This window comes from Rana temporaria, chromosome 3 (assembly GCF_905171775.1).
Source record: "Rana temporaria chromosome 3, aRanTem1.1, whole genome shotgun sequence".
Classification (NCBI taxonomy): Eukaryota; Metazoa; Chordata; class Amphibia; order Anura; family Ranidae; genus Rana; species Rana temporaria.
This window is the reverse complement of record NC_053491.1, coordinates 494,213,576-494,224,236: the sequence shown is the minus strand read 5'-3', so window position 1 is coordinate 494,224,236 and position 10,661 is coordinate 494,213,576. Positions and strand designations below refer to the sequence as shown.

The following is a 10,661-nucleotide window of genomic DNA, read 5'->3' as shown; positions in this document are numbered from 1 at the left end:
AATTGTTCGACGCAAGAAGATTTTCTTCTAGAGGCGGCAGGACTAAGAGATAGGCTACTACTTAGAGGCTATTCTAAGAAAAATTTAAAAAGATCTTTCCAACGTGCCAACGGGCATCTACGGCCACTCCTTTTGACTCAGAAAGAAAAGAAGTCCTCTGACAACAATGAGGCTGTTAGGATAATTACCAAATACCACACCCAACATCAAGTAACCAGAAATATTTTGAAACGATTTTGGCACTTGCTTTTGATCGATCCCCAATTGGGACCGTTCGTATCAAAGGAACCTGCGATTACATATCGCCAAGCCCAATCACTTAGGGACCATCTCGTGACTAGCGAGTACAAAGGTACCTTCAGGTGTGACCCATGCAAGAGGAAAGGCACCTTCACTTGTGGAGGGTGCTCTATTTGCCGTTATATTAATTCCGATCGGCAAATTGTTCTACCTAATGGCCAATTTTACAAACCCAGACACTACGCCAATTGCAAAACCTTTGGCATAGTGTATTTGCTAACTTGCCATTGCAAGAGGTTTTATGTGGGCAAGACCAAACTACCCTTTCACAAACGGGCATCCCGTCACCTGCATGCCATGCGCACGGCCAATCCTGATCTACCCCTCGGGCGTCATATCCTGACTGAACACGATGGACACTTTCTTGGGGTCAAATTTTTGATCCTTGACAGAGTCCATCCTAACCCCAGAGGGGGGGGATTGGAACAAAGTCCTGTTACAACTCGAAACCCGTTGGATCGCGGAGCTAGAGGCCAACCACCCTCCGGGTCTTAACGAGCAGATTAGCTTTAGACCCTTTTTGGAGGGCTTTTCATCTGGGGGGTGTGAGAAAGATTGATACGAGACTGTGTTGTTTGGTGTTTTTGCTTCTTTGTATTTTGCATTCCATGTTTCTTGTTAATTTGATCTTTTTGTTTTCATCATTGTACTCATATTAATGACCTATATATTCATTATCATGTCCCTGTATCCCCTGCGCACTCCCATTTTTAGGGACTTCCCACAGGCCCAGAATTGGTGTCCGTGCGATGTTTGTTTCGCTATATATAGCTGGGCGCACGTAAGCCGTCCCCCTTTTGAGGGACGGCTTTCCCAGACCTGGTCCCCCCGCACCTTTTAGGTGTCGTTTGACCAAGGGTCTATACCTGCGCCCATAACAGGGATTTGGAAATTGCAGGGGTTTTATTTATTTTTCCCCTGGGTTTCCTATATGTCCCTGGATCTCTTTTTGCCCTTGTCCATATATCTACTAACCAAATATGTTTAATTAATTGCTGTGTGTCTTTAGTTTTTACTTTTCAGTCATTTTTGCAATCAACAATTACTTTTTAGTATAACGTTTTCTGCTGACACTTTTTCTGCAGCTCTCATCTCTGCACCTCCCTTTCCTCTACATCAGCCTATTCCCATCCAACGTCCTGTTCTACCTTCACTTCCGTGTCAGGTGAGTGATTGTCACCTGGCAGCTTCTCTCTGCTTTCCTTCGATGCTACGACGTATCACACGTCGTGACTCCGCCCTTCAGGGCGGCGCTGTGGGGTCCCGATTGTGTGATCGGCGTCCCTCCGCCCCGCCCCTTTTTCATGACGCAATCGCGTCTGTCTATCATCATCCCCTTTACTACAGCTGGCCTATCATGTCCTGCCTGATCTTTTTGATCACGCCCACCACACCAATGCCCGCCTTCCTGCTTCCCTATAAAAACGTCCTGCCGCCCAGCAATGTCAGACACTGCTGGACGGCAGTGGTACCAGCGGCACGTCCTTGGGCCATACTGAGTGCCTATTCCATGTACGCAACCTTTTACTCTGGACCTCTTCATTTTTGCTTTCATTTTTTCATTTGTGTTTTTTTCTTTCCCTATTTAATGCCTGCTTCTATTTGCCATCCATTGTATTCACAGGCTGGAGCTCTGCTAGCTCTCTACTGACACCTTTGGCCAAATAAAATATTGACACACTTCTGCAAACCTCAGGTATGCAGTTATTTATATAATTTTTGATATATCTTTTTGTAAATGGTTTAGTATTTAATTACATTCATACTTATCCTGTCCCCTTTTTTATGGACAGGTTTTTTATATTATTACATGTTACCTTGGGACTATAAGGGCCTGAGATCTTGCTATACGCGATTCTGCACCGTTGGCTTCCTTCCTCTTAATTCCATCTAGAGGAGTCTTCTGCGTCCTGACAGTGGTGTCCTTTTTCTGGGGTGTGCAGGGTTGATTAAGCGCTGTGAGTGGTATGTGTTTTTATCTGCACCTTTTGATGTATTTATTGCCATTTTTCTATTTTGTAACACTTGTAATATATATGTATTCTTTTCTGTTTTTTAGAAAAGTGGTTCTTATATCTGTTGACTACATATACTTCGGCCCCTGATGAAGGGTAATCCGAAACGCGTAGGGCCGTGTATGTCTTCATGGACTTTGCTTTTCAATGACACCCATTTATGTATTGTTTTTAAACAATTTTGTGTGATATATGTGTATAATTTTCATTTTTGCATATTAAAATACCCAATTTTTTGATTACTGTGACTGCTATAAATTTTCGTTGCCCTTAAAGCCCCATTTAGGGGGTCTCTCCACATTTTCCTGTTTACCAGGGGTGTTGGCAACTTGTGGAAATCACACAGAGATGTTCCATTTATCCTCCTTACATCAGGGTCCCCAGAGATGCCCTCCTTATATCAGGGTCCCCAGAAATCCCCTCCTTACATCAGGGTCCCCAGAGATCCCCTCCTTACATCAGGGTCCCCAGAGATCCCCTCCTTACATCAGGGTCCCCAGAGATCCCCTCCTTACATCAGGGTCCCCAGAGATCCCCTCCTTACATCAGGGTCCCCAGAGATCCCCTCCTTACATCAGGGTCCCCAGAGATCCCCTCCTTACATCAGGGTCCCCAGAGATCCCCTCCTTACATCAGGGTCCCCAGAGATCCCCTCCTTACATCAGGGTCCCCAGAGATCCCCTCCTTACATCAGGGTCCCCAGAGATCCCCTCGTTACATCAGGTTCCCCAGAGATCCCCTCGTTACATCAGGTTCCCCAGAGATCCCCTCGTTACATCAGGTTCCCCAGAGATCCCCTCGTTACATCAGGTTCCCCAGAGATCCCCTCGTTACATCAGGTTCCCCAGAGATCCCCTCCTTACATTAGGTTCCCCAGAGATCCCCTCCTTGCATCAGCGTCCCCAGAGAGCCTACCCTTACATCAGGGTCCACAGAGAGCCTCCCCTTACATCAGGGTCCACAGAGAGCCTCCCCTTACATCAGGGTCCAGAGAGAGCCTCCCCTTACATCAGGGTCCACAGAGAGCCTCCCCTTACATCAGGGTCCACAGAGAGCCTCCCCTTACATCAGGGTCCACAGAGAGCCTCCCCTTACATCAGGGTCCACAGAGAGCCTCCCCTTACATCAGGGTCCACAGAGAGCCTCCCCTTACATCAGGGTCCACAGAGAGTCTCCCCCTACATCAGGGTCCTAAGAGAGCCTACCCTTACATGAGGGTCCCCAGAGAGCCCCCCTTACACCAGGGTCCCCAGAGGCCCCCCCTTACATTAGTGTCCCCAGAGGCCCCCCCTTACATTAGTGTCCCCAGAGGCCCCCATCTTACATCAGTTTCCCCAGAGAGCCCCCCCTTACATCAGTTTCCCCAGAGAGCCCCCCCTTACACCAGGGTCCCCAGAGGCCCCCCCTTACATTAGTGTCCCCAGAGGCCCCCCCTTACATTAGTGTCCCCAGAGGCCCCCATCTTACATCAGGGTCCCCAGAGGCCCCCATCTTACATCAGGGTCCCCAAAGGCCCCCATCTTACATCAGTGTCCCCAGAGGCCCCCATCTTACATCAGGGTCCCCAAAAAGCTGACTCCCCCTTGCAGAGGTCCCCCTGTACCTGGCTGGAGGAGGTGATCGGCAGCTCTATGGTGTCCACAGGCAGGGGATCTCCCTGGGGCTAGTTCTATCTCCGAATGTATACAGAGGAGTGAATGTGATACCTGCCCCTCCCCTCTCCTCTCCACTGTATACACTGACACTTAAGAGAGTACTACAAGCCCCAGGGAGATCCTGCCACACCACACAGGCACCATAGAGCTGCCGATCGCCACCTTCTACCTCCTACCACCTCTCCCCACTGCACTCTAAATGGCCAGCACCAGCCAGAGGTGCAGGGGGAGATGCGGGGTCTTGGGGGCCTCTCCACAGCGGTATAACGGAAGGGCCCAGTCGCAAATGCGACTGCAGCGACCCCTAAAGTTCCGCCACTGCAAAAAGGGGATAAAAAAAACTAACCCATATCCGTTTATCTTGGCATATTTAATATCTAATAATTACAGCATTATCAATGAAACACGTTCATTGTTCAAGTTTGCTTTACTAATGCTAGATTTATGTAAAGTTTGCATGCAATAAACATGAAGCAGCAATTTTCACCAATGTAACCTTAGAGTTAGAAAAACAAGCCTGCTTTAAATAAAAATGTACAAAGACACCAGAGAAAAGAAATAGCCTACATTAATAACAACCCTAAAGAGTTTCAGTGACATTGCTAAAATTGGGTCAGCACAGCATAGGTTAAAGCGGAGGTCCCCCCAATTTTTTTTGTAAACCCAGCAGCTACAAATACGGCAGCTGCTAACTTTTAAAAAATGGACACTTACCTGTCCATCGCGCCCGCGATGTCAGCAGCCGAGGATCAGTCCTGCTTCCGTCGCCATGCACGGTAAGGGAATCAGGAAGTGAAGCCTTGCGGCTTCACCGCCCAATTCCCACCTGCGCATGTGCGAGGATCACGGGCGCTGTGACTGGTCCCCGCTCTCTCCTGGGAACAGTGTTTCCCAGAAGACAGCGGGGGGGGGGGTGACGTGCCAGGCTGGATTCCCTGCGGGGATCCGAACCAGGAAGTGCTGCAATTACCTGTCTCAGACAGGTATCTGCACCCCCCTCCCCCCTGAAAGGTGTCAAATGTGACACCAGAGGGGGGAGGGATCCAAAAAACGGAGGTTCACTTTTTGGGTGAACCTTCGCTTTAAGTCTGATTTAAAATCTCCAAATGCTGTGTTCAGAAAACTGCACAGAGATTAAGACAGTCTGGATAGAAAGCAATTGAGGGATATAGAATTAGCAAGGAGCCAAGGTACAAAGCATTGTCTCAGTCACAGTGACAAGCTCTCTCTTACCTTGCTTGCAGCTCCGTTCTGGCCATGCAAACGTCACTTCCGGTTTCCATCTATTACATGAAACCCGCAAGTGACCTCTCTGAATTGAAAACAATGCTCCAGCCCAGCGCCCATAGTGATTCTATGGCGGAAGCTGATCGGCGATTTGCATTGGGCCGCAAGGCGGGTTAAAAGCCGGCAAATGAAGTGCCACGTCTGCCATCTCATGATTGCATCGACGTGGCACTTCCCATAATGCACATGGCCGGCGCTCAAACATAGTGCATTTAAAGTTAAAGGACTTTTTTTGTATTTTTTTTTCCTTAAAGGGGCCGTTTCGTTTTGTGACTACAGGAGGGGGGTGGTGCCCGGGCGCCCCCTATGGACGGGCCGCCACTGCGTTATATTCTGTACATTTAGGAAAGAATCCAGGCCTTTCTTAAAGCAATCTACTGATCTGGCCAGATCCACCTCTGGAGGGAGTCTGTTCCACATTTTCACACTTCTTACTGTGAAGAAACCTTTCCGTATTTGGAGATGAAATCTCTTTTCCTCTAGATGTAAAGAGTGCCCCCTTGTCCTCGGTGATGACCGTAAAGTGAATAACTCAACACCAAGTTCACTATATGGACCCCTTATATATTTGTACATGTTGATCATATCCCCCCTTATTCTTCTCTTCTCAGGAGAGAATAAATTCAGTTCCTCTAATCTTTCCTCATAGCTGAGCTCCTCCATGCCTCTTATCAGTTTGGTTGCCCTTCTCTGCACTTTCTCCAGTTCCCCGATATCCTTTCTGAGAACTGGAGCCCAAAACTGAACGGCATATTCCAGATGAGGTCTTACTAATGATTTGTACAGATGATATCTCTCTCTCTGGAGTCCATCCCTCTCTATACAAGAAAGGACTTTCCTCGCTTTGGAAACCGCAGCTTGGCATTGCGTGTTATTATTGAGCTTATGATCTACCAAAACCCCCAGATCCTTCTCCACTACAGATCCCCCCAGATCCTTCTCCACTATGGATCCCCCCAGATCCTTCTCCACTATGGATCCCCCCAGATCCTTCTCCACTATGGATCCCCCCAGATCCTTCTCCACTACATATCCCCCCCGATCCTTCTCCACTACGGATCCCTCCAGATCCTTCTCCACTACGGATCCCTCCAGATCCTTCTCCACTACGGATCCCTCCAGATCCTTCTCCACTACGGATCCCTCCAGATCATTCTCCACTATGGATCCCTCTAGATCCTTCTCCACTATGCATCCCCCAGATCCTTCTCCACTATGGATCCCCAGATCCTTCTCCACTATGGATCCCCCAGATCCTTCTCCACTATGGATCCCCCCAAATCCTTCTCCACTACAGATCCCCCTCAGATCCTTCTCCACTACGGATCCCCCTCAGTTCCTTCTCCACTATGGATCCCCCCCAGATCCTTCTCCACTATGGATCCCCCCAGATCCTTCTCCACTACAGATCCCCCAGATCCTTCTCCACTACAGATCCCCCAGATCCTTCTCCACTACAGATCCCTCCAGATCCTTCACTACAGATCCCTCCAGATCCTTCTCCACTATGGATCCCCCCAGATCCTTCTCCAATACATATCCCCCCCGATCCTCCACTAGGGATCCCCCCAGTTCTACTCCTAGTATGTATGATGCATGCATATGCTATTGGGTCAGTGGGTCCCGCGGGTGCGGTCACGGAGCTTCGGACCGGGTCACGCATGACCCATGGCTGGGATCTTAAAGGCAACGTACAGGAACGTGCCTGTGCCCAGCTGTGCCATTCTGCTGATGTAAATGTGCAGGAGGTGGTCCTTAAGTGGTTAAACATTTGAAATAAAAATACTATTTTTAGGTTTAGGGAGTCTCACTTGTAGTGCTGCACAGTTCTCTTTCTATGTATTTGGTGTTGGATTTTGTGGATGAATCCTTCTGTGTTCAGCTGATTAGTATATAGAATTGTAAGAGGTTTTTGGCTGTGCAGAGACACATTCCCTGCCTGGCACTGTCAGTATTTCCGGCTGGTTGGTGATTTTGCCGGCACACAGAAGCTATTGGAGTTCCCACACGGCTGTTCTGTACACCCAGAAGTGACTGGAGCTGTTCTGTCCTACTTCTCTATTATTTCCCAGTGCATTCTGGGATACCGCAGCCTCCGCTGTCTGTCCTCCAATGCCCAGCTATTATTGGACATCACCATGAAATTAATGGAGGCGACTGACAAGCGTGGATGTCTCATGACAGCGACATGCTGCTTCATTTATAACACGACACAACGCTACCGCTCCTGTGTGACCAGCGCTGTGTGCTGCCATTGTAATATTCATGGCAGGCATGGAAGGCGGTTATGAGGCTTTAGAAATGCTGAATAAATGTCACATAATCACATGGTACTGACACATGTTTGACAGAGACCTCACTGACCTCTGTAGCTACAGACACCAAGGATCAATTCATCCTCAATTTTCACACAATATCCAGTGATGTCCCTCCGGTGGGGTTCAGCAATCTGCTCCCCCCTCTCCTCCCCCCTCCTCTGAGTCATTCAGTTTTTTTTCCAAAATCTCTTTATTAATTTTCATTTCAATTCATTTACAAAACGGTCATGTAACCTACTTATGTTTTATCCTTCAAATACAAAACATTTCATTTCCCTACCCTATTTAAAACCAGTCTCAACGTATTATCTTTACCAACCTATATTAGAAAGTCTTTATAAGAGGCCCCATGGTCCCGAACTCCTATATTACTCTATTATACCTTTATCCCACAGTCTTCCTTTCTAGAGTTTAACATTTAATAACTTCTATTCCTTTTACCAGCCTGTCCAGATTGACTCAGTATACTAGGATGGAGGGGGATACCCCTAGGGAGGTAGAAGGCCCCCGGTAAGGGGGAGAGAGAAAAATAGGGAGAAAAAAAAACGTATGGAAGAGTGGTATTAGAATTATCCCCATGTTATTATTAATGTCCCCTTGATTCATCGTGTAGTTGGTGTTTATTGGGTTGTGCCTAATTTTAAAACCTCTCCAAGTGTGCAATATATACGTGAGGAGAGAAAAAAAAGCGTACCAAGTTAGCCTAATATTAGGCTTTATTTAGAGGGACTGAATCTCCAGCCTCGTGCACACCCCCGTGCCCCCCTATCCGGAGTGCTTGTGCATTCGAAATTCAAAAAGAGAAAGGAAAAAAAAGAGCCCATAAAGGGGAGTTAATAAGTGATGTTGTTAATGTCCCTATACCTTATATACAATATCCCCCATAGTTATTCATGTGTTGGTGTTAACTATGCGCCAAGTTTGGACCCCTCCAGGTATGCGCTATATGCATAAATAGGAGAGGGAGAAAAAAAGTGATTCCATTTTGCCAATTAAAGGGCTTTATTTATTTAGGGGGGGGCTAAGTCTACATCCCTGTGTTGTTTATATTTTATATGTTTTCCTTGAAATCATTGTATTATGGAACAGACAAACCCATGGGTCCCATTTCACCTCTGTCCCACTTATCCTTTTTATCAGACCTAGGACTTCTTTCCAGAATTTCTGTATCTGCGGGCATTGCCACCAGATGTGAGCAAGAGTTCCCTCAAGCCCACATCCTCGCCAACATAATGGTGACTTCTCGCTATTCATTCTGTGAAGTCTTGGTGGGACAAAGTACCATCTTGTCAGGAGCTTATAATTCATCTCTTTAATTTTATTATCTATAGAGGTTGAGTGGACATAGTCCAATATCTGTCTCTTCTTATCCTCTGGTATATTTTGTTTTAATTCCACTTCCCAGGCCCTTACAGATTTAAGCTTCTCTGTGCCCCCCTGTGGAGTCAATATACTGTATATGTTAGATATCCCTTGTCTGCCTGAACCACTCCGGTCTATGAGTCTTTCCCAAGGGTTCAGCTCATTCGGAGACCGTATAGGTTTAGGTAGAGATTGGACAAAATGTTGAACTTGTCTATACCTCCACTCGTCTCCATCCGCAGCTCCACACCTATCTTGTATGTCTCTCAAAGGGCTCAGGGTGTCCCCCTTCATTATATCTTTTAGTTTTAACTCGCCCGTCCTTGCCCATCTCAGGAAACGGCCCCCCTCCTTACCCGGCAGGAAGTAGTCCGTGCCTGTGAGGGGCATTTGAGTGCTATTATACGGCCATCTTTTAATTTTGCATATTCTGTCCCATACTCTAAATGTTTCTTTGGTTATTGATGGGGTGTCTCCTAGGAGGCATCTGTATTGTCTTGGAACCCATATTCTCATACCTAGATGTTTATCACTCAAGTTCTTATCTATGCCTACTAGGGATGAGCCGAACATACCCGGGTTCGGTTCATACCAGAACGTTCGAACAGACTAACCGTTCGCGCGAACATTTAGAACCCCATTGAAGTCTATGGGACTCGAACGTTCAAATTCAAAAGTGCTCATTTTAAAGCCCAATATTCAAGTTATTGTTGGAAAACATCTTTCAGAACCTGGGTCTTGCCCCAGGGAACATGTATCAATGGAAAAAAAAGTTTTAAAAACTGTAGTTTTTTTCTGGAGCAGCGATTTTAATGATGCTTAAATTGAAAAAAAATCTAAAATTCCTTTAAATATCTTACCTGCTGGGTGTCTATAGTAGTGGCACGTGTTTAGAAATGTCCATGCACAACATGAGATTACTCTCAGAAAAAAGTAATTTGATACTGCTTGTGGCTTTAATGTAATGTATGGTCCCTGCAATATGGATAAAAATCATTAAAAAAAATAGCATGAGTTTGCCCGCCACCACTCTCCCCAGGTCTTTACAAGACCCAGTGCCGATGCTGACCTCCCCTGGGGCCCTAAGCAAAATGACGACAGTGACATGTCACATTAAAGAAAGTTTAGAAGCGGGGGGGAGGGGGTGTTCTGCTGTCGGAAATGACTCAGCCAGCAAGTTTAGAAGTGGGGTGAGGGTGCGAAAATGACTTCTCACCAGGCGGGGCCTCTAGTAATTTGGGGGGCCCTTTGCAGGTTTGTGTGGCCCTAAGCGGCTTGCATAGTGCGCCTATAGGGAGGATCGGCCCTGACAAGACCCTTTGGCCCTATATACTTTGAACAGCAGTATACAGGCGGTGCAAACAAGACACGCACTGTAGGTTTGTTACGTAGAATCTGAACCATGTCATACTTTGCTGCTGCATATTGCACAATTTCCTAAAGAGACCCTCAACAAACTACATGACATTTGTGCCTGGTGATGAGGCCATTGATGTTCCAGTGGTGGCCCGTGAGCCTGTGGCCATACAGGCTTGGCCCCTCAAAGCGCACGTGCTGTGTGGCAACAATATGTTGATTATTTTAGGGGTGGTGGGGGGCCATTACAATGGCAGATCTTGGCTCAATAAATATTTTTTTTGGGAAAGAAAAATTCTAGAAAAAAGGGGGAATTGCCATCCGGGGCCCCCTTTGAACAAATTCTGTGAAGAACTCCTGTTCTCTGA

At 47.0% G+C, this 10,661-nt stretch overlaps 1 long non-coding RNA gene across 1 annotated transcript; it reads left to right on the top strand.

The window, feature by feature from the left end:
- Window positions 1-1,637: 1,637 nt before the first annotated feature.
- On the top strand, window positions 1,638-2,557 carry LOC120933841. Its single transcript, XR_005748131.1, has 4 exons — window positions 1,638-1,812; window positions 1,925-1,996; window positions 2,094-2,265; window positions 2,360-2,557. It is a non-coding gene; the product is annotated as an uncharacterized LOC120933841 (long non-coding RNA).
- Window positions 2,558-10,661: the final 8,104 nt, after the last annotated feature.